This window comes from Strix aluco, chromosome 20 (genome assembly GCF_031877795.1).
Source record: "Strix aluco isolate bStrAlu1 chromosome 20, bStrAlu1.hap1, whole genome shotgun sequence".
Classification (NCBI taxonomy): domain Eukaryota; kingdom Metazoa; phylum Chordata; class Aves; order Strigiformes; family Strigidae; genus Strix; species Strix aluco.
In genome coordinates this window covers 5,834,113-5,859,128 of record NC_133950.1, presented here as the reverse complement: position 1 = coordinate 5,859,128, position 25,016 = coordinate 5,834,113, and the positions used below count along the sequence as shown (strand labels likewise).

Here is a 25,016-nt window from a genome sequence, read left to right as displayed (position 1 = left end):
AAGATTATCAGTATAGTGGTGGCAACTAAAAAAAATTTATTAATTTTCAAAAGCAGTTTTGTCTCACGGGACTAGTAACAGCCCCCAGCTAACAAACACAGTTACTCCTGCAAAGAGCCATCAAAAGACCGGGAGAAAAGGCTATGTCTGTAAAACTCTTCTCATTTGAAAAAGGCTTATAGGTCACTGCCTAGCACACAAAATGCCTGGAGCATGAGGAAAGTGCCTTGCAACATATAGCCACTAACACCCACTTTGCCAGTCTTTGCTGTGCTGTAGGAAGGGGCACTGCATCCTCCTCCAGCCCAGCTCCCATCCTCTGATGTTCCCTGCCACAATTTCACAACCTTTGCCATTTCAAAAGCCCTTCTGGAAACCACACCAGCAAGCATGGAGCTATTTTACACAAGACTCTGTGCGACCAATAAATTCAGGCTTCTCCCTCCACATCATGCATACATAGTTCATGCTGCCTACACATCAGGACCATAACTGCTGTAAATTAAGAGTATTTTTACCTATTTCAGTTAACTGTATGGGTTTGTACTAGCTGGAAATGCAGCTCTATCTGTGATTTAGAAGCCTAAAATACTGAAATCAACAGGCAGCTTTCAACAGACAGGAGGTGGCCACCTGAGTGTTCCCTGTCTGGGATAACTTCTTCCATGCTATGCACAACAAGCCAAGTGCACCAACAGCAAGAAACAGCAATTCATACCAACTACAGAACAAACAAAACTGGGCGGTTTTAATGCTGCAGCCTACACCCACACTCCACCGGGACTTCTGAACAGGGAGGAGAGGGAGATGTCTCCTATTAAGAGTAGGAAGAGTGATTCAAAATCAATCTTTGGCAAAATCAAAGTCTGTCGGGACTCATGTTAATGAATTCCCCTGCTGGGTTTATCATGTTTAACACAAAAGAAAAGATTGTTATATGCACGGCACAGCAGGTGAGACCTGAGGAGGATATTCACACACCTGATTTTATGTTCCCTAAGCTCACTCTAACCAGGAGAGAGTCTCCCTCCCTCCCCTGTGCTAAGCAACATTTGGGCGATGAACCGCTATCTCACCTGGGTATGGTAGTCTCCTGGAGTTGGGTGGTATTAAGATACTTCCATTGTTCTTCTGCTTGAGATGGCAGCACAAAACTTCGGCTGTGAATGCAACAGATGATCACATGTGCTCTTCAGCTAATGGAAATACCCAGGGGCCATGGGTCCTTTGTGCCGAGCCTTCTCCCAGTGGGTCCCTTATGGGATTACTGTAGCAGCCAAGTAAGACAAATTACTATTAGCTGGACTAAGTGCTACAGGAAGATCATGAAAATGAATTAACTCCTACCTTTCTCTATTCCAAGATGGATTACACTCTGCTCCTTTGGAGCAATTTCACATGAGGGGAGAGGGAAACATACGACAGATATGAGGAATTTATTGCCCTGTGGTTTCTTGTGTTGAAACACAGCACTGAAACTGTCCCCAACGCCTCCAGTCATGCTGGGAGATGAGGAAAGAGCCAGGGACACATCCAGGTCTGGTGCCAGCACCTTTTCCCTGAATACAGTGGAGATATGCTCCTCCTCCACTGTCCCTACACCTGGGAGCCCACACCTGGATGTGCAATGCTTAGAGGGACATGAATGACTGGGCAACAAACCCCTTTCATTACACAAGACTCTTGTTTTTAACACATTGTGCTTTTTCTCTTCGCCACCCTCAGCATAATCCCCCACTGGAAGCACGGCCATCCCCAGCTCCAAGGTTTTATGTATTTCTCAAAGCTTTTTGGAATAAAACAGGAAAGCAAAGTGGAGGGCAGATTCACCACTCCCCTGATGCTGGTCTAGATCTGGAGCTGTGCCACTGCTTCCACACCAGCTTCGCCAGCGTGCCCTGAACGCATAGCCTGGTATAAAAAATAAATGTGTTAGCTGATAAAATATGAAACTCCCTTCCTCAACCAACGCACCCACAAAAGCTCTAATTTAGCTCTGAGATGCATCATTGAATATTACATCACTTTGGAGCCTTTTAAGGAAGCATTCCAGCATTTTCCCAAATTAATCAGGTAACCTTTTTTTTCAGCCAGAGGAAGTTAAAAATAACCAATAACCAGGTAGGTGTCAGTGAAAAGCTCTTGCAGGGAATATCTTGTCCCATCACCCCTGTAAGGAAGGAAGCTCTTGCCCATCTCCAGGCACTGAAATGCAGCAAAGCCACCTTCCCAGCAAACAAACACAACGAAGCCCAAGGACAACGCTCCCCATTAATGCCAGATAATTTTAGGGCTTCAATTGCAGGCAGTCCATATTGCTAGCAAAATCCTACATAAGATTTGCACTATCTACCACAGCAGGCTTGACCCCATTTTCATATGCAGAAGCACAAAAAAAAGCCCCCTCATAATCCTACAGAACACAGAGCAAATAGCACTCTCTGGGACTACTTGAATACCACCCCATTAAAATACAAACATGTTCCTACAGTAGCTCAATGATTTTAAACATTCACCATCTTTTCATTTCGGGTTTTAAGCACTTTGCCTGGCAACTGTCTGAAGGGCAAATCATTATGGAAATAGGAAGACAATTAATTTTCCTTTATTCTGGAAGAGAGGATTATTGGAATAAATAAAATAATCAGCTTAGACAGGAGCACAATTCACAACTTATGAAAAACAGAAGACTTTTTTTTCATTTTTCTTTCCAAATAAAAGATTTTCTTGGATGGAGTTTGCAAGGCAAGTGCAGAAGTTTGGGAGTTAAATAACCTTGGAGTGCTAACTCACAAATAACTCCCTATATGCCAGCAACAGGAGGAAGGCTGTCATTTCAGACACTCTTAGAGCCACTTTTTTAATTTATTTAATATAGTAACTTAGAACACCCCAAAAAAAGATACAAAGGCTACTTCCCAACCTCATTTCACACAGAAGTAAATCTGAAGCAGCCCCAGCCTGGATGCAGCCCTAGTCTGAGTGGGAGAGGTGTCGTGGGAGTAAGAGCAGCCACGGCACCGGGCACTGACAACAGCAGGTCACTGCTTTTTAGGGTCAGGTCCCCTCCCCATCCAAGGCTCTGCCCCCAGTAAATCCACATTGAGTCTGTTAAGATTAATGAATTTATCTGGATTTCGAGCACTGTAGAAGATATTGGAACCAGTTTCAAAATCAAGCAAAGAAAGGTTATATGCTAATGCTTGCGGATGAATGCAAAGGAGAAGAGTGGCTGTGGAATCAATGCCACTATTTGATGCCAGCCTGTAGCACTAGATGCTCAGCATCATGATTAATACGGTTAAAGGAGTGTCTGATACACTGTGACATGCATGTATACCTACATATATGAATTAAGTTAAAGGTAAGGCATTTAACTCCCAAACCCCAGTGGGAGAAGTGAACAAGAGGAAAAGGAAAGCCTTCAAGCTCATATTAGCAAGAGATGAAGTTATTATCTACTGAGAAAAATTTGGGATATCTTGGTAAGACCTGTACAGTTATTTCTGAAAGACTCCTCTAATAAGCAGCGTGAGTTATAAAAATAGTATGGAAACTATGGTTCAAGGTTGCTACAGCCTCGAAAAAGAAACAAGAGATAATTGATGGAGGCACAGATTTCTGGGAACACTAAGGACTGTAAAAGTACTGAGAAATCAAATTGATGATCTGGAAAATAAGATGAGATTAAGAATGATCAGGTTAGTGGGGGCTCCTGAAGGAGCAAGAGTGGGAGAAAGCAGACTTTTAGTTTGCAGTGGATCATTAAGGAGGTTAGGGATGAATAATTCTGACTGTTCATATTGTGTCCTGGTGAGCCGTGTTCCCAGACAGGCCAGTTACGTAGCACCCCGCACCCCTCCCGGGAAGGAGCTCGCTCGTGCATCAAGGAGCCCACGCATTTAAGCCAGCTCATAAATCTGAGCCTGGTTCCAGGATCCAGCACCGTCTCCCTCCACTGCTGTGACACCAGAGGAAAATGCATGACTGAAAGCTTCTCCCTTTGCTTTCTCCAGCAGTGGCTCTACAAACTCTAGGTGCCTGGGCGCAGCCAGGTCGCACTGGCTGGAGAAAGCACCACTAGAAAGAGCTCCCACACATACCGGCACCCCTGCCCTTCCCACAGGGAACAGCCATTTCTTCTGTTTGCTTCTCTGGCTGCAAATCACTGTGGCTGCAAGTAGGTCACAGACTAGATGGCGCTTGAAGAATCACCTGCAGTTCTTTCCCTCTTCTTTTCTTTTCTTTTTTTTTTTTAATTTTTTTTTTTTTTAGGAGCCACCAAGTCACTTCACCACCACCTTCAAAACCAGCCTCCTCCAGCACAGCCCCATCCATCCATCCATCCATCCATCCATCCATCCATCCATCCATCCTCCCAGCCCTCTCCTCCTCCGGCTGCCATGCTCACAGCTCTGTCTCCCGCATTTCTGCTCTCTCCCTGATCTGTTTAATTCCATCTTTCCCCTGCAGGTGGATGCAGGTCTTTAAAGCAGGATTTTTCTTCCATCTTCCCTTTCACCACAGACTGTATTTTTCCAAGCATAACGTACCACATTGTATTGCTTCTCTATCACTCAGAAGCCCAAACATGTCCTCCACACTGATCAATTCATTAAGCCTCATCCACCACGGGAACGTAGTTAATTCTACTAATTTCACAGCCAGGTTAAAAAATGCAGCCCCTTCCCCCATGCCTGTAACTTCACTTATTAATCCTCAGGGAGAGGGGGGTAGGGAGTCCCCTTTGCCAGCTGCTGCTCTCAAGCTTGCTCCAGTCCCCTCTCAAAGCAGGGCTCCATCAGCCCCCTGGGGCTCCCCGGGGTTGGCTCGGGAGATGCCACAAGACCTTTCCCTGCTTCGCCCAGGACGTGCATGAGATGGCAGCCCAGCAGAAGGCTCAGGGCAGAGGGAGAGCACTGTGAAAGGGTGCAAAGCAAGGCTGCAGGAGCAAGGAGCTAGTTCAGGGCGTTAAGGAAGCTCAAACGCAGCCATGAGCTGGACTTCAAAATGGCCAGGAAGGCAGGAGAACAGGAGATAAACCCCTCCTCTAAAGTGAATCTTGGTAAGGCATGAAGGCGGAGAAATGCTGCGCATTACAGAAAACCCTTCCACACAACTTCACAGCAGAAAAAGGATTCATCACAGCAAATAATTACAAGGTTTATATCATAATGTCTGGTTTTAAAGTCATTGCCAATTGACTAAAGGTTGGCTGAAGGAGTTAGAAGGGAGAGAAGCAAAGACACTAGGCTTTGAAGTGCTCATTATCTGATTATTAAAGACTGGGACTTCAGTGCAATATATTACCCAGCAAATAACATTCTCCTCCCTGTGATTGCCAGGGATGCACGATGTTTCTTTAGATACACCTGTAAGATTCAGTTCCATTTTGTTCTTTCTGTTTTGAATACAGTCGTTGGCTGCTGCCATACCAAAGAGATGAGCAAGTCCCAAATTCAGGTTTCAGTTCCTCCACTAATAAAGTTATGCTGATGGAGAAAGAGACAAAACTGGCCATACGGGCAGAATTTTTCACAGAAATCTACAGAAGAGGGCTCTAAGTTCAGGCAATGAACCCTCTGGAAAAGCCCAAGCTACCCATCTCAGTAAAAGCATCCAGGAGTCCCCTGCCCTGCACGCACCACAGTCCGCACAGCCCCATCCATGCCAACCCATGGGACACATGAGTTAACTGCCCAGGGCAACGTTTTTTGGGTGGGATGACACCTCTTCTCTCTCCAAATGACTCCAGCCCGACCACTGGCTGTTGCCTCCCCCACTGCCACCCTCATTCCCCACAGGCTGCTGCTCCTACAGCCAGCGCAGCAGAAGCAGACGTGCCCCATCCACTCAGGTGCTGGGGTTCACAGCCTGCCTCGCAGCCAACATTCACCCATTTCAGCAGGCTGGGAGCTGCCCAGGCTGAAGAACCAACCTCCACTCCATTCGGCCACCCCAGAGGGCTGGGGGGCTCACACGGGGAGTGAGGTGCCCACTCCCTGTGAACACCCCAGCAGCGATCTGCAGAGCTCCTCCGGCAGAGCCCAAGAACACATCCGCAAACTTTAAACCAAACAGAAATTAAATTTGGATGTAGCTATTTTTTCCTTCCAGACTTATCAGTTCCAGGGCTTGCTGGAGAGGCGCTGAACGTCTTCGCCGCAGAGAAGAAGAGCCCTGCGCAGGAGGGAAGCAGCTGTGGGCTGAGGCTGTCGCAAAAGCTGCTCCAATCCGGAGCCACAATGTCCCCAGGCCACCAAAGGCTGGGTAAGGCTGAAGCACGGTGCTCCATGCTCGGGGCTCTCCTCAGCCACTGAAAATAGCTCATTTTCCCCATTTTACTCTAAATCAAGACGAGGAGGAGGGTTTTACTCTTTGGCTTTGAGCCAAAAGGCATGGCACTAAGGAAACAGTGTCACCTTTGTCCTTTTGCTGAGCCTTTCCCCCATTTTCTGGTGCCAGAGATGCCCAACCTGGTACTGGAGACCAAAGGAAAAAGTTTAAAGCTGGTCCAAACCATTCTAGGGATGAACTTGATTCCCTTTCCCAGTGAGGTTGCAATAAAGAATGAGATGATGGAGCCAGGCTCCCTAAAGTCACCCACTGCAAAAGGGAAAGACAGTGATGACCTGCACTGGGGGAGAGCAGCTTGCTCCAGCATACAGACCAGTCCTGGTGCCACGGGACCTCTGGGTCCCATACTGGTAATGCAGCCTCCCACCTAGACCCCCACCTAGACACTTTAGGTGAAAGATGTATTCTGTTACACCCTGATCATAAATTTTAAGGTTTAACTTTCTTGCTTTCACCTTTGCTTTTCAAAAAACTACTTCCCAGCCCTTCAACCAAATGCACTTTAACCAGAATTTGATCTTTTTCCTCCAAACTGAAAACCCCTTGTCATGGTGACAGATATGCCACTGGCGTATGATAAAAATCTGAAATAGAAAACACTCATCCACCACTGAGAAACATGCAACACCACTGGATCCCAACAGAACCACAGTCCTCCAAGAGACAAGTCTTTGTTCTCACAATTTCCAAAACAGTATTCTGAAAACAATGTCCCGCCCTATATAGATTTATATTGCTATATCTCTATCATTTTCCTTACACTCACCAAAACGAAGATATAATTAACCCCTACTCAATAGAAATTACAATGATTTTGAAACAGCAAGAAACAATCTATTTGCATTTGGTAGCTAATTATTCCCCCTACGCACACAGCCATCAATGTTCCCTAAAACCATCCACAGAACAGACAATCTGTGCTAGCCAGAGCTTCTGGAAAGGAGGGACTGAACCTCAACAAAAACCTCAACATTGGGGTGGCAAAATTTTCTTCAAATACGCAGCATCTCAAGCTCAGACAAGTCTGTAATAGAATTGCCCTTCTGAACTCATCCGACAGCATTAGCATCCACCTGTGTATCGCATGTACGCTGACAGCTACCACAGGATGAATCTAGTGGGAGCCACTGACATTTGCAAAATTATTGAATTATTATTCCCTTCTTCACACCAGTCTAAGGAAATACGAAGCCATTTTCCAGTACACAACATCACAAACAGATCCTTCTGCCATTGGACATAAATTTAACACCAGGTAACACCAGGACTACTGTCATAGCTATGCGACACATGAATTCTCAGTGGCACAGGCAGAGTTGCATCTATTATTATTCACTCCTCGAAGGAGGAAGGGTGTGCCCTTCTTCCACTCGTACACAGTCCTGGAGACTTGCTGAGGAGCAATCTCTAACAGCTCGAGCTCGAGGGGACTGATCTATTCCACTTAGGTACATAACACTCAGAACGATGCCCTTCCCTGCCCCCCTCCCAAACCAGGCAGTTTTTGCTGACAGTTCACCTCCATTTCCTCATCTTTCAGAAGGATTAGCTAGATGTTTTTTAAGAGGTAAAGATGCAAGCCATGGTTAGTGAGCACTGCCTCTCCCAGCTCAAACACTGAGCTGAAGCAGCCTGAGAAAAAACAAGCCACCCAGGTATTTCTGTTTGACGTCCTGGGAGCCCCCAGGTTGGCCCTCCATCGCTTGTGCTGTAAGTATTTGGAAGAAGCTGATATAAAGCATCAAGGGTGGTAAATCACATCCTCCTTCACCCACGCTTTCTGGAGGCGAGTAGATAAAATGCTGTTCACTCACTAGGAACTAAGAGAGGTTTTCCTTCGTCCAGGATGCACCCGCAAAGCAGCAACTGGGAAGGAAGGAGCTCGGTTTCACCTTGACGCAATCCGTGTGCCTGCAACACTTACCTTGCTGGCAAGGCATTCTCTCCTCAACACACGAAAAGTGATCATCCTTTAAAGCAAAGCCAAAATATCTCAACGATTATTTTTCTTCCCCCATCTGACACAGGTTTGCAGCTCCTCAGGCATGGGGAGGAGGGGAAGCAAAATTAAAAAAAAGACTATTATTCTGTAGGCAATCAAAGCTAATCCCTTTACACATTTTCTTTCCAACAGAAGCATGATATATCGAGTCCCACTGGGTTCTGATCACAACTAAACAGGACTAGGTGTTTTCAGCTCCCTTCTGCCAACACAGCTCAACGTGCAGCAGGCCTCACCTCATATAATCATTTAACTCAACACGAAGTCACCCTGGTGCTCTACCCCAGCTCTAGAAAGTCAGCCCGTGCCTCAGTATGGCCTTGCACGGAAATAGGATTACTTTGGCCTGGAGGAAAAAAAGAAACCACAACATGAAGGTCACCCATAAAATCATTACACAGATCCCTCTTCCCCAGCTCTTAGAGAAAAACCTTTATCAAACCCTCAACCTTAAAGTAGAAACACAAAAAGATATGTACATTAATCCCATATACCTCCGTCAATTTTTTTCCTCGTGTCTTTAGAGCAGTTGTTTACTGCAGCCAACTGCAGAGAAATTACAGTAGCTTAACTCTCCAACTCCCTCTAAAGGATTAATCTTCCAGTGAGCATGCTCACGCGAGATCTTTTTTCAGCAGTTGCATCCATTTCATGAAATGAGGGCTGCTGCAGACATGAGGAAATGCCATTTCAGGACTACAGGCAAAGTTAAACAGCCCCCAAAATAAGGGCTAATCCCTCCCTAGAGCTCTAGAAAGGATCTCTGCCCAACCCTCCACCTCCAACGAGGTTTAAAGATTTCACGTTAATGTGCCCTTTCAGGAAGAGGGGGGGCTAGTGGTTTCCCTGCGACACACGTTTTAAATGTCTGATCTTGGCTTTTCTCTACAAGCTGGTGGACAGTTCATCCACCGAATCTTAAGTCAAAAATAGCTTCTTCTCACTGGCAGATTTTTCTTTTGTATCACTTGTTGGCTCATCTTTGCTTTTAAAAAAGTCAGGAAGATAATTTGGGGTGCGGGGGGGGAGGGGAGGGAGAACATTCAAATAAAAAAGGAACAGTTTTAAAAATCTAGTTCTCAACTCTGCATCATAGTAGGTAAGAGATCCTAAGACACATTTAACTGCACAGATTAAGGACCCATGCAAATGAGGATTTGCTAGTAGACAACAAATCCAGTATCTAAACAAGGCTGTTCAAGTAATCTTGTCCATTCTCTCCTAGACCACTGTAAACTGCTCTATTTGAGGTATTTCTCCCTCGCCCCAAATGGTGCACCTTGAATCAGAGCTTTCCTGGTGAAAACAAAGCTTCAAAATTAAGAACAAGTATTTATACTTTAGAAATAGATTCTTCCATTTTCATCTTCCCATATTACCAGGGTACTGCTGTTCCCCTTCCCATTTATCTATTTTATGTCCTGTTGCTTAATTGTTCTTCGTAGCTGATAGAGATCCAAGCCTCCCCCTCCCCCACGAAAGGCTCTTATTTCAAGTTTTAAACCCTGCTTGAGTCTAGGACACATAGAAACCAGACTGCAACCCCTGAGCGCTGGGGAAAATCCGGAGTGGGCTACAGCCGAAGGTGTGAGATTGCTTCACAAATCCACTCACTAGACTTCACCCCAGCCACTACAAAGATCTAAACATTTATTTTTTTAAAAAAAAGGTCTTGAATGCCTTTGATGCCATGAAGCCCCTTTTATGTTTTAAGCCCTACACGTGAATCCACAAAAAAGGCAACGTGTCATGATAGTGTTAAATAAGGGCTATGTCTGCTTTTTAAAATGAACGCTCACCATAGCGACAGTCTCCGTAAGGAATGATAAAACGTATGGTGACACTGGATATTTTGTTCTGTTGTCACCTAAATAGAATCACCCACAGAAAGGAAATCTCTGTTACCATGCATTAAAATAGACGCTTTGTTTTATTTATAAAGCATCCAAACTGGTTGGTTTGGATGTGTCATAGCACAGGCTGTTCATCCACCCTCCCTGCTCTATCCTTTGGGGACTTAATGAATGATGTCTGCACTCATCCTGCCCTCACCTCCCACTGATCTCAGGTGGTGCTGAGGCTGCTCCAACTTCTCAGAGGAAGGTCTGGAGCCAGGGTGGGATCTGCCCCTGAAAACCCTCCCAAGAAAAATCCCAGACTTTAGAGCAGGCAGATGTGAAAGCCTTGATGCAGGAAGATCATGTCCTGCACTTCCTCCTCTGTTGCAGGATTATGCCCAAACATGAAGTTGGGATATCAGATATGGAGTTATCCTGACCTGTCATTCCCAATTTGGAAACCAGTCATACTCCCTGAGAGTTTAGACTTTGAAGATTGACTGCTATTGATTCTTCTTCAAGCAAACAGCCCAAGCTGGCAATCAGTCAATAATAAGCAATTACTCGACAGCCTCTTATCTCCAGATGCCAGCCCAGACAGCTCGATTCATAGAGGTAGCAGGTCAATAAATCAAAGCTGTTCTGAAATTTTAAAATATCATCATTTAAAAACCCACCCAGCCTTCAACCTGGCTGAAAAAGGAGCCAGGACAGAGACATTCCTGCAGAACAATATGGTGGTGTATTACTAATTTACCAAACAGGAGATAGGACGCGATGTGGTGAAATCCACCTCTGACACTCCTCATTTGTCATGAGCAGCATGAAAGTTGCAGCTGGATGAAGATGATGAGAGAGAGAGGAGGAAGTAAAACCCTTCTCCTTCAGACAATTACTTGTAGGGAAGAAGCAGAGCGGGGCAGCCTTCCTTAAACGCTCACCATTCCTGGCTGGCTGACTTTGACCCACCTCACTGTTCACTGGCAGCCTCAGAAATACCCATGAAAGCATGTTTAACAGCACCATGACAGCAAATTGATGGCACCTTTCTAATATCCCTGCTGTGACCTCTACACCCTGGATACACAATTAATCATTTCATCCTAGGAAATGCACTTCTGCCCTCTTTCATGGACTAAACATGATACAAGTATGTGAGCCAAAGGCTCCTCTTGTGCATTTCAGTGAGACCCAGAGGTGATGCTGTTAAATCCACTGGTGCCAACACAGTGCAACAGAGAAGAAAATCAGCTGCTCATGTAGGCATTTTATGCTCTCAGTGTAGACTCCCTTTAAAGACTCATTTGTATGAAAAGAGCTAAGAATTGCCTATATAATTTGCAGGAGACCACGCAGCTGGAATGCAAGCCTAGTGCAATGGCAACCTTCTAGCTAGTACTGCAGAACCTAGAAACATGGGTACCTTCACTGTTTATCCAGGAGTTCTCACATAAGTCAGGGGAACAGCCTAAAAGTACCAAAAAACCAGAGCAATACTTAATAAATAATTCTGCTTCTGCTGCTAGGAGGTAGGTGGCCTACAGGATGCTACATCCTCCACATCAGGTGTTAACCGCTGGCACAGAAAGAGGTAAACAAGGTACCAACAAGCTGCACGAGCACAGTAAATCCAAGACCCTTGGAGCCCGTGACACTTTGCAGAAGTGTCCCAGAGGCATCAAGCTTGGGGCAGCTCCACCACCGTATTGCAGTGAGGCTGTGACCCCATCTAGGCAGGCTGCCAGGGATCTAAACAATGTCAAAAGAGAAGAAGGTGGCATGACTTGGGAACGTCCTACCAGCAGCTCACAAAGAACAGAGCACAGAGGCTTCTTGCTTTGTTTGTCATGACCACTGGTCCCAGGAAGGAACATGTTTGTAATGATGACCAGATCTTGCAGACTGAGCATCTCTAATCATACTAGCTTGAAAAAACAAGATTTTGAGCCCGATATCTAAATAAAAAGGGGTGACCCACTGGAAGCAGGATCAACCCCATAGCTGGTACTCACTCTTCATGCTCCATTTGCCACAAAATGCAGACATCTGAGGACATGGTGTAAATGCCCTCAGTCTTCAACAATTTTCAGAGGTCTGGGGGGAAGGTCAGGTGAAAGGCAGCAGATAATGAGTTACTTGAATTGTACTTGCCAGTTGAGTCAGACTTCTTGTGGAGGAGCCTAGTGGGGTTTTCACCTCTAGCTACACACAGTGCACTTGGTTCTTCATTTCACCAGTGGCTGGGACAGCAGGAAGCTGTGGGAATGTATGCTCAAAATCTGGAAAGCATTTCTCCTCTTCTTACCCACAGAGTACCTACAGGTGGCTTTCACACTGTCAGACTAGGCTGCAACATCATGGCAAAGCATGGAAGAGCACTCAGGAGAAAAAAAAGTGTTAACGCATAATACTGTATCACTATCACCATTTATAGTAAAGCCACAAAATGCCAAACCAGCTGACAGGATCCCACAAACCACACTGCAGAGCAACAGCGGGCTCCTGAGTTTTGCAGCCTACCAGAATTATTTTCACACAATACCTGAATTTTTCTGCAGGTATGAAATATGGTGCCCTTTTCTCTCCCCCTCCAAACATACAGATGAATGGCAGGTCAGCACATCCACGCTGTAAGGACAGTCTAGTGGTAGCACAGCTCTAAAGAGGAGCCTGAAAAACTGCTGGAGTTGCTGACCATTGAAATAGTTATTTATTTCCCAACAAAGGAGAGCAGCCATGCTGTCTATCGGCCTGGCTTTGATGGATACATGGCCTCAGTCTAACCTGCGTTGTCACACTCCACAAAAGGAAAATAATCCAACAACATTACAAACCATAAATGCAGCAGCAACACAAGACTATTTCTCAACTCTTATGATGAAAACAATGCCAGTTGCAAGACAACAAGATATCACAACCTGCCATTCATCCTTCCCATCTCAAGGCATGACCATTTCATACAAAAGCTGGTGATGACCTGTTGTGCTCTGCTTCCTTCTTTTAAACCGTAGCGTTGTGTTAGCACCAGGATCCCGCTGCTTTGGGTCTGAAAGTGTTGCTAGAGCAACAAAGGCTAGAAACTAGAGCAGAGAACAAAAGGGCTTCACAGCCCCACCGAGGATGTTATCAAGGAGATAGAAAGAATGTAAAAAGGGACCAAGAGACCTCTCTTAGAGCAGGGAACTGCCATCGCCAATACTTTTGGTGAGTAGAATGATAATTCAGCAAGTCCGTCATCTCTGTAAGAAATTACAGCAGCTCAGCTCCATGTCTACTTCTTACCAGGAGCCCCATGACTGACCAAGGCATTGCTCCTCTTCATCATCCATTATTTCATGCCCAGCCATTGCAGTCTGAGATCTCATGGCTGACTTTGGTGCAGAGAAGCAGGAATTAGGGGACAGACTTTTCCATAAAGGCAAAGTAAATCCCTGCTTGCATGTCTAGCAGGTTGCCTTTGAAGAATACATGGTTAGAATACCTCTCACTGGACAAACCCAATTTAGGTCAAATTCCAGAAGTCCATTGGGCAGGGTAGACAAAATTATTCTCTTAATGGGATCTCACTGCACCTTTCAGGGCTTATCAGAGTGGCCCACGTGGTTGCAATGAATATGGATGCTTTAGAAAATAATCCTCAACGCAGACTGATTCAGGGACTTCCCTTTGTCCCTTCTAGCACCTTCAGCATGGAGACACTACACCAAAGATGTCTGCATACTGCCCTAATTGTAAATATTACCCACTGGAGTGTGGGGAGGGGGAGGATAGTCAACATCAGGTTTCTGTGTGATTGCAACCCACTGTTAAAATCAATCCATGGTGGTTTGTGTTCGCTGCATCATGCTGTCTGCAGCACGAGTTTCAATACTGGAGAACTTTGGGAGAGCTCAGATCTCTATACTTCACATGCACATGGATTCATTCTGCCCTACACTGGTCAGAAGCAACTAACTGATTTGTCTCTCAAGATAAACAAGGACTGTTTAAGGGCGTCTTTTGTTCGTTTAGCAAAAACTGTCCCTCTGTACCTGGTCTTCCTATCACCTACACCAGTGGCTTTCAACCTTTGCTCTGCCAACTACTGCCAGAAGGCTCTGAGAGGCAGCTAAGAAAAGCAAGCCACTTGCAGGAGTCATATCTGCTATACAGCCTTTTACACTCTACTGGCAAGGGATTAAAAACTACTCAAACTAAGCAGAAGTATCAGAGAGGAAGTCCTGGAGGCATTTGGCTTTAAGTATGAAACTCTTAAAAAAAATATTTTTTTCTCAAAGCTTAAGCAAATGGTTTAGCAAAGCTGACAAAGACAAAAATTCTCATTGTGGCTTATGAGAATGAGTATGATGGTTAGTAAAGGCAGTACCAGCTTCAAGGAAGTAAGGCTGAAAGCTGGCCTCACCTCCGGCTTGTAACACCTGTACCGGGTAGAAACCAAGCAGCGAAGAGAATGAACATTTGTCCACCCTCTGGATTAAAATTCAAAGGTGGAGAAGTTACATGACCTGCTGAGGATCACAGCACCAAGAGAGTGCCTTGCTCTGGGAACAGATGGCCAAGCCCCACGCTCTCAGGCCTGCCGTAATGCACGGTGAGAATCCAGACCTCAGCAAAATTGAAGGGTTTTGCTGCAACTTGATCCAAAGGCCCTGATAGCACATGGCTGTGACTGCGACCTTCCAAAACAGCCAGGTATCAATGCTCAGATGTCTCCTAGGGTGCCTGCTCACAACTCTGGGAGAAGCATTGATCCTCCACACTCTGAGCCTTCCTCTCTTCTGCTCAACAACACACCTTACACATGGCAGGCAACGCAAGTGAGCAGTGGGATAATGTCCTGCCTCACCTCAACTGGCATCTACATTCCAGCCTTTTGTTTCTATGTTTCAAAATATCTTGTTCCTCATTTTGCCCATTAAAAAAAAAAAAAAAAACCACAGGGAAATGCAAACACATGGCATGACAAACACCAAACCAGTATAATGCAAAAAAAAGTAAATTAATTTGAGGACCTGATTACTGACTGGTCCATCCACAATTTTTGCATCTTTTTAGCTATCCCTGATAGAGACATGCTTCATAGCATGACAGCTCCATTGAAACAATTCAAAGCATATTCAAAGTTATACCAACATAGATGCGCTCCTGTCACCATGACTTTGGTCAACACACTTACATGACGTGCAGCACAGCCACATTTACACCAGCCTAAATGTGCTTATATCCACACGGCTAAGCCCTGTGTCTTCATATAAACTAGCTATACCAATACTGCAGTGCTAACTTTAACTGTCTGTTAATGGGGGTTTGTTAGAGGTTCAGTCAGTATATGCTAAGAGCTGCATGTAAATGAGCTCTCACAACACAACAGTCACAGCTTTCAACATGCAAAGGAACCGCCATGATCGTCCTGTCAATGGTTATCTCTACAAATCCAGTGGCTCATGGCTGAAAACCTGCAACTGCTGTTTCAAACACCATCATCTCCTGCTTCCTGGCTTCTCTGCTCTGCTGCGGAGGGCTGAGAGGAACGCACCTCTGCGGGAGCCCTTAGCCAAGAGGTCTTTATGCCACGGAAGCACCTTGCTTCACTCAGGACAGCTTATTTTGCCAGCAAAACTGCACCCACACTCAACCAGTACAAGACACCCGCATAGCCTTACCAAGGAAGCATTCCTAGACATTCCTAGGCTCGCGCCTACCCACACGTCTAGGGCTTAGACATGCAACCCTGTATCCAAGGCACAGCCAGCATCTGAGCCATTATGTCACCAACGAGCAGCTCTTCCTGTAACGCTGAATACTACAGCATATTAGTAATTATTACTCAGATGCGTAAATGTTTGCAAGATCAAAACCTACCTGTCTAGCCGCGTGATGTAATTACAGAGCAGAGCACTCAGCAGCACACAGTTGTGCTCCTCTTCTGCCAGATTTGGATCTGCAATGTACCATTACAAGAGGCACCATGGGCTCATTCCCACACCAAGCTGCGTACGTATAGACCTATACCACAGGCAGCCTACTTGGCACACTCGTGGGGGGCTGTCAGAACAGGAAAAGGGTTTTATGATTTTGGGCACCACATCTCTGGAGAAGCTAATCCTCTCACCACGTAAGCAACTCATAGGATCTAGGAGAAAAGATAGAGATTTTAACTAGTCCTCCCATCTGCTGCCCAGCCCAGAAGGCAGCAACGTGATACAGCATTCTTGTGTCAAGAGAGACAGGCGTGCTTAATACCACAGTGCAGCTGGTGAGTTAAGGGGAGGAGACACGGAGACACATCACCAAGATAATGGCAGTGTCTGCATGAAGATTAGCTCTAAAAGTAAGCTTGGGAAAACAGCCCCTGAATTCACATGGAGAAGAATAAAAATTTTGATTCAAGTATTCCTTTAGAAAGAAATGGGGAAATGACCGTATTCTTGGAAATTCATTTGCAGAGGTGGCCTATGTCTAACAGTCCCCAGACAGCAACACCCTTTGAAAGAGCAATCTGTTGAGATAGACGTGGTTGAAAACCCAAAGAACAGGAAACCCTTTCCTCCTGGCTTTACTCCTCTGGTGATGTAACACACAGGGATAGTTACAGTTAGCAGAAACCGTAGCCTACATTGGCCAAACCTTCACAAAGCTCTGATAATGCAGTGAAAAAACAATACTGGTTGATTTTCCTTCCATGCAATTTAACTCCTAGTACTCAATATAACACACTCCTTCCCACTCTTGTGCCCAGAGCCAGACAAAGCGGGTCTGCTGGAGAGTGAGGTTTAAGTAGGATTTAAGATACGCCTTGAACTTCAGATGGCAGTCCATGAAGGAGAGGATCCTACCCAGGCTGAGCAAGAGACTGTAACCACATGGTTTTGTCACGCACAGGATAAAAGAAAGCATTGTGATTTCATGCCAAAATATTAAGGGCTTTTTTCTCATTCAAAAAAATAAAACGGCTGAATCAATCAACAAAGCAGAGCTTTTCCCAGCGCTTTTGCAAGGTCAGATGCAGCCGCAGCCAGGAACCTGCCCCGGCAGCGGGTGCTCCTGGGCTGCGTGGCCATGACAGAGCCCACGGCAGAGGATGCTGATGGGGGGCTCCAGCCCTTTTAGTCCCCTCCCTGCTTTCCTCCACTCACCTGCACTGTGAAACTAGGCCTGAACCTCCAGCTGCAACTGCTACGCTCTTGCAAAGCCACGTAAAAAAACAGATGGAAAAAAAAGGAACGTTCACTAAAGTGACACTTTTCTACACAACATTTTGCTTTACCAAAGTCAGTGACAGGTTGTCAAAGTGGATTTGTTTATTAAAAGTGGATTTTTAATTGCATAGGCTGGAACGGGATACATTAGCCTAATTTAAGAATGGAATAAGAGCACATGTGAAAGATTACAGATCATATTTTCAAGATGAAATTCAATGCTGCTATCAGAAGTCCACAGGAGAGGTGCTGGACATTTGGAGTCATACTGGCTTTGATCACAAATAGTTCATATGTTACAAAGTGCTTCTAGAAGAAGTTTTCTCTTTCTCTTAATCAGGCCCACCCATGATCTCAAGGAATGAAGCCAGAAATCAGATCACATAACCCAGAGTATATAAAGTAGTGAATGTTCTGACTTCGGTAACTTGCCATCTCTTACCCAGTGAACATAACCTTTACATTTAAAAATGAACATTCTGCATTTCTACAACACTTCCAGTTAAAGGCTTCTAACACCAAGTCAAGCCTTACAACTTTGTAAAAATACTACCTCTGTTTTTACAGCTAGCACCACAGGTAGCACATCATCAAACAACCTGTCCCAGGGACAAAGCCTGGAGAGCAGCACAGGCTGCAGAACCCAGCCACGGTGTTCAAGCAGGACAATTCAAGAGTGGGAGCCTCTGCTCGTCCCCGGGGAAACTACCAGCTCAAAAAGGACCGAGGGATGTGTCAGGATGAAGAGGCCACCTTGCAGACCTCACAAGAAAGCAAGCCATACAGATCCACACACCTCATCTCAACAGGTTCACGGCACCTCCACAGAGATCCCAAACTGCTCTGAAATAGCAAATTCAGAGGTGAGAGCACAGCCTTTCCCTGCGGATACGCCAGCACCAGCAGCGCACGGCTGCACCTTTAAGGCACGCAGGCTGCTGACAGCAAGGACACTGCATCTGCAGTAGACAAAGCACCACACTGGTGATGCCAGGCCAGTTTGCAGAATTTCAATTCACTGGCATTTAACAAGACTACAAAGTCGTCTCGGGCACAGCAGCTCTTCAGCAGGGACAAATTCTAAATCTCATAATCAGAGCCTGCCAGCCAGCCTTGCTTGGACAGTTAACTTCCTTTGTTTCAATTGCTGACTGCCCCATTGCTTGGGTACCCTGCAAGCAGTCTGCTCTCACTGAAGCTGATGGCAAATCCCTCCCCACTTTCTGTGGTTTTGGATCAGGTCCCAAGACTCTTTTTAATGTAATACTCTACTTCACTCTATGTAATCTTCCATCTTATGGAGGGTCAATGCTGCAAACTCTCCTTGTGCTTAAGTCCTATTATCTGTCTGCACTAATTCTGCATACAGGGCATTTACAGGTCCTTAGCTCTCTGCTCATATAGCTCCACATTCACCAGCCCCAGTCAGCCATGAAGCCGGGCATCTGCTAAGTAAGAGGGAAAAAAGAAAACAAAACCCAGAGATTTACCTTACTTCAGTACTCAACCACACAGTCAGTTTTTCCAATACTCTCATCTTGCACATGGCACAACACATACTTCAGAAACTCTGGGAAACAAGCAGGCTATGTTCTGTGCTTGCAAAGCACCATCTATACTTACAGGGCAATAAAAATTAGCTTAATTAATAATACATCAGCAAGAAAATGTTAATGAGCACTCAGCAGGGAAAAGAACTGTTGTCTAATCTCCTTGTGTGGACTCCTTGCTTTGGCAGCAATCAGCAACTTCATCAGCATTACCATCCCAGTGCAAGCTAAGATATCTGACTCATCAGGGAATGCATGCAGGAACCACGGGGCTTCGTGTCACCATTTACATTTCTCTTTAAGAGCAGACACTGTTGCATCAGGAGCAGCTCTTGGCAGCTCCACACCAACTTCCACTTGTGGAGTTTTTGTCATTTAAAGAAGAATTTAGAATATCCCTGGGCATCCAACGTATAAATGCACATAGACGGCGGGGCCTCCTGCAATCGGCTCTTTGGCCACGTCTGCAAAATATACAGCTCTGCCGGCAGAGCCTGCATCAGCTTCAAGCTGCTGACACAACCGTGCTGCTGGATCACAAGCACGTTGGGGGAGACCATACCAAACCTCCCTACTCCTGGGAGCTCGCTGAGAACATCCAGGCCATTTCCTTGGGGCCTGCCTGCCCTCGCCGAGCAAAGAGGCACCGCAGGCTCAAACCACCGCAGGCTCAAACCGTTGTGCCGCCAGACGTCTCGGCTAGGTGTGTTTCAAGGTAGATAATGGAAATCCCCTCTCCCAGCTGCTTTTCCTCCATGCTGCCTCTCCGTTGCAGGAGACTGTTTTGGCAGGAGCCAGCACCCCACGAGTAAGAGCCCGGGGCTCGCAGCTGCCAACGCAGCTCTGACACTGGAGCGCATCCACACTGGCACTCGGCCGCAGCGCGTGTTCGTCAAGGGCTCGTGCCGCATGGGGAGGTGGTTTCCTGCAGCCAATGGAGGAGCTGCCGTTTCTGCCTTTCATCAAAGCGTGGCTGGAAACAAAGGCCCGGTGAAGAAAGGCAAGTTGGCTGGTAAAACTTCCTAGCACTAGCCAAGCCTCAGACCTGACAAGTCACCCTCATTCCTCCTCACCTCCTGACCTTCTCCTCTGCAGCCAGGCTGCCTCCGGGGTCACACCGGGGCCTGTATTTAAGCCCACACGCTGGCTGGGGGCGAGGAGGATCTTTGTGTCGTATGTCATTGCTGGCGGCAGCCTCGAGCCGCAACTCCAGGACAAACAGCAGCAACGTGCATCTTGTAATTGCATAAAGCACCAGCATTTGCATCCGCAGCGGTAGGTAAAATTTCAGTCTGCTGTCACACAGGGGCAGAAGATAAATTATGTCTATAAAACAGCCTCCGTGAGGATAGTCGGGAGGTGTGGATCTGAGAAGACATCAAACCAATCAGTTTTTAATATAAGTCATAAATGATTAAGACCAATGTTCTATCAACATAGAGCTGCATGAGAAAAGGTGCTAAACTCTGAGAAACCCAAGAATGTAACCATATCACCAGCACAAAGGGCACTTTCAATAGGGAAGGAGACCATAAAACTCGCAGACAAAGAAATCCCAAAAATGTGGGAGTTAGGCACGGACGACGCTGCATGTGACAGACACTTGGTGTAAATCTTTAAAAAAATGGGAAATACAACTTGCAGTGACTGGAAAACAAAGTAGAAATAACCAAGACAGAATATGATCCCCCCTTGCTGGCCTTTTCAAACGACACAAGCCGGAGGCTGTGCTAACCTCTCCCCACTGTAAATTCTCAAAAGTCAAAGCAGACAAATCTTCAGCAAACGTGCTCAGTAGCAGTTTGTTTGCTCACTGGTGGTGTCTCCCTGGTACAGGGGGATGTTGATTAAAAGACAGCATGGCTCTTCACCTCGCCTCTCCACACACGCTCTGAAAGCTACAGGATCTGGCACTACAGCAAGTGTAAATATTACACCTCATCCAAAGGCCATCTTTAAAGGAACATCCGTTGTTTCTCCTCAAAGTATGGCAAAAAAGATCAAATATCCCAGATGTCCTCTCCAGGTCCTATAGGACACCTGCTTATAAACAATCATCTTTGCATATTAAAGAGGCATTAAAGCACCAATTTGAAACAATGCATTCTAGCATCCTGAGAAATATCTTTCCTAATCCAAAGAACAAAGGATTTCTAACGTATGGAATTCACGGATCCTTAACATTTAAAACACAGAGTTGACAAAAGCTATTACAAACAAGTTTGCAATTAAAATCACCTAATGTCTTGGTTACCAGTTCAGCAGTGATGCTTTTTGCAAAACCTTCTGGGTGTTGATTTAATCTATCAAATATTAATAATGCTCCTCAATTAATAAAATATTTAGACTCATGCTTCATGTTCTCATCATCTGGAGGTTTCTGTTCAAACTTGCAGGCCATCAGGATACTAGATGGAATCATATAAACCAGCTCACAGCCTGATCGTTACTGCTTTCATCTCCGGAATACAGATACTCTCTTCTTTACACTGACAAAATCACATTTGACAGGGTGTAAATTTGCTACCTACCCCCTTGGACATAAGAAATGCATCAAAGAACTAAGTTAATTTCTCAGGTCCCAAAAACGCAAGTGACTTAAACGCCCATCTCCTGTTTAGCGCAGGTGCCGATGACCTCCAGGCTGGAGGCGCTGCCCCCCCAGCCCAAACCCTCCCCTCCACCCTGCGCTAGCACAGACGTGGCTGGCGGTTCGCAGGGCGCGTGGAGCCGACACGAGCCGCCCAGCACTGCCGGCCTCCAGCGCCTTCCCGCGAGTCCCTTCCACGTGCCTAAAGCAAAACTCACAGGGAATGAACTTCAGTCAAGGGCAACATAAATACATGCCTTGGGTAACACCCCAGGAACGGAGATAATCAAGACAGGATAAATTAAACCACAGGGAAGAAATAGGCTTTGCTGCCCAGCTGTTCACACCTGGGCTAACGCAGCATCAAAAGCTTTAGTCGGTTTGGAGGTAGGGCAGGGCTTTGGAGTCAAAGGCCTTTGGGCATCTGCATTCACTAGACACCGACGAACGTCACGTTTCAGTAACTGCCTCCTGACACTGCGACGGGCGTACTTTCAATTCCCAAATCAACAGCTGGATGAAGCATGTAATTTTGAAACCCATTAATCCTTTCTAAGTCTTCTACCATGCACATGTTTAATTTCGCACTTCTTGAAACAATATTATGATTTTTGAGAGAACCTGACTATAGCTTCTGAATGCTTTGGGTCAGCAGTATGAAACATCCCCAATTGCCACTGAAGTTGGATAAAACATTGGGTAATTTGCCTTCTGGTTTTGAGCCTTTGGGAGAAACTACCTATTAAAACTTCCTCTGAAACTGCAAGGACTAGAAATGTGTGAGTGGAGAGGAAGAAGGTAGCTGAGATTCTCAAGAATCCAGGAGCTCATGCTTACAAAAGAAAAGGAGGGGGGGGAAAAAACGTGTTTCACTGCACTCCCGGCTGTATTCACATGCATGAGCAGGTCATGGACAATAGTCCTGGTGAGACCAGGGTTCCCTTTTGCCAGTTAACATGCTAAAATACATCTGTCCACATCTACACTTGAGTTCTAAAATTAATTAAAAATCTGAAGTAGCACTCTGAACCACGCATTGACTTTTTCTGTTAACATATCCAAGGCCAAAGCAGAGCACATTTCAGTTTGGACACCTGGGCTGCAATTCTCTCTCCACAGAGGTGCCCGTGCTCTCGTGCCATGTTCCCCTCGGCTCTGTGGATGGCTCAAGCCATCAGATTCATCCTGACTGGGCTCAAGCCATCAGATTCTTCCTGACTGCCCTCCGTTCTCAGAAGCCATAAGCACCATGTTCCTCTTCTTTTTAGCAACAAGATGAGCACGTTTTTCTGCAGCATTACAAGCTTCCTGGACTTGGCTCAAATACTTTGCCCCAGATCACAGGTAATGGGCCTGTTGTGTAGTCTTTGGGCATCGCTATTACCTCTACTCACCTCAGTTTGCTCAGTTCCCTAGTTCTCTGCTGTTGGTTTTGAATGCTGTAGCCATGGCAAGCTCATAACCACCTCCTGGGTCATGTACTGGCTGAGCTGACCCAAGAAGCTATAATCACTTCGATTATCTTTATTCCTGTTTACATAATTTTACATTTCCCTGTAACAAATGGGATAAGTCACTTACCTGGCTTTATTTTGAGTTTATCCATGTCAGCCTGGTTATCTTGCTCTGTATTTACTTCCTCCCCAGCTGCACTACCTGCAAATTTTCTCCCTCTCCCGTGTGCTGTCTCTGCAGGATGATTATCCATATGCAAACAGAAGGGGACCTGAATTTTCTGCTCTAACAGTCCATCCCACTCATGGTTTCCCTGTCCTAAACTGACACTGCTCACCACTGCCTCTGAGAGCTCTCCCTTGAGAAGGAGCTATGACACTGGAAAGGATGGATTTAATATTTAATAGCCCACCTCCACCCCCAGCCAGTCCCTTGTACGCACAAGCAGCTCAGCCCTACACCGTGTTGGCTCACCTTGCTCAGCAGCTGTCTGCAGTTTATGTCAGGCAGCGTGTTTGAACGGTGACTCCTCCATGGAGCCAAACTATCTTAAATGTAAACTTGGGCAAAGCGAGCTGCTATGGAGGCAGATGGCAAGACAATGGTGGGGATCAGGCTGGGCATTAAGGGAACAGGAATCCTCTTGGAAGAACATTTCCTACTTGAAAAGAGGATATGCTGGATGTCCTTGATACTTTGCCTATGCTAGAAATTCTTAATTAAAAGCAGGAAAGCCTTTCTATTTTAGACACTGTGATACCAGCATCAAGCGCTTTTATAAGTACAGTTTATTCTGGGTTTATATGCATTTCACAGAGCTTGCCAGCCAAGCTAAGCCAGCAGGGCTACAGCAAACTCTTCCACTCCCTGCTGGATTTACTCCACCACTTCAGCCAGCCACCAGCCATCACCAACAGGACGTGCCTGCCCACACACTGAGGGGGGACGGACTCGCACAGCTTCTGCTGGATCCACCTGAGACACAGGCAGCTAGATGAGCCTTTCAGTGGTGACCTTTGGCTTCCATGACAGTCAAGGAGGGGCAAATCTTCAGCCACACATGTCTTGAAACTCTCAAACATACCCCTTGAACCTCTCACAGTCCTGCACAAAACATAACCCCCTTTCACCTCCTCCTTTTCTGGGACTCGGCGACCCAAACCAGAGGCACCAGCTGTGCTCTGCTCCACGCACTTTGCTAGGGAAAAGCCAGAGGAATACGGCCTGCTGCCATCCCCTGCACAGCCCTGCTTCCGGAGCAGGGAGGCCACGCAGCCGGCATTGCCCCAGCTTCAGGAGGGGACGAGGCAGATCCCGCATTGCCAAGCAAGCTGATAAAAAGCAAGGCTAGCGTTTCAGATCAGTGGTACCACAAGAGTATCAGTCCCTAATCACTTCGATATCAGCTGCTCTCATGCACATTCGGAAGTGTGATACCCCAGGGTACCCGTACACCACTCTCTGCTAGCGGCAATGAACCGCTAAGGGATGCTAATGCCTTCATCAGCTGGCACAGCTGTTCGCAAGGTGAGCGCCCATCCAGCTCTATCTGCCAGCGCAGCTCCAATCACTTCCCTCCACCGAAGAGCTGTTTGTTTGTTTTTCCTGTTGTTGGGGTTTTTGCTGGTAATTGCATCTCTACCAGGAGTTCTGCTGACACAGCTATGGCAGAGGGGAGACCAATTTCTTTGCATTTGTGAACAGATAACTAGGTCGGCAAAACTTCTCAAATGTAGACCAAGCCTCTGCTTTGGAAAGCAAAAAATAAGCTACCTTGGTCTAAAATCACTTCTAAACTATTACAGGTACATCCACAGCAAGGATTTTTATTAGTATGACTATTTCAGCAAAGAAAAATAAAAAATCATCCTCTCCAGACAGCATAACTATATTGGAAGAGCCTTTTTTAAAGTATAAACCAAGCCTCTGATTCTGCCTCAACTGACAAAATGCTCTTTAGATACTTTCTTCAGCCACATTGGCTCAGCCACGTTAGCTTTAACACAACTTTCTTAAAACTTCAGA

General features: G+C 46.0%; 1 protein-coding gene across 5 annotated transcripts in view; it reads right to left on the bottom strand.

Moving 5' to 3' along the window:
• EHMT1 (euchromatic histone lysine methyltransferase 1) overlaps positions 1–25,016 on the bottom strand; it is a 123,683-nt gene that overhangs the window by 94,211 nt on the left and 4,456 nt on the right. The window contains exon 2 of one of the 5 annotated variants that reach the window (XM_074846128.1): positions 1,077–1,267. The exons of 3 other annotated variants lie outside the window; for them this stretch is intronic. The gene's annotated coding sequence lies outside the window, so the exon portion shown is untranslated. Of the gene's footprint in view, positions 1–1,076; positions 1,268–8,853; positions 8,864–25,016 lie in introns of those variants that run through there. One more of the 5 variants, XM_074846129.1, reaches the window with a different exon arrangement.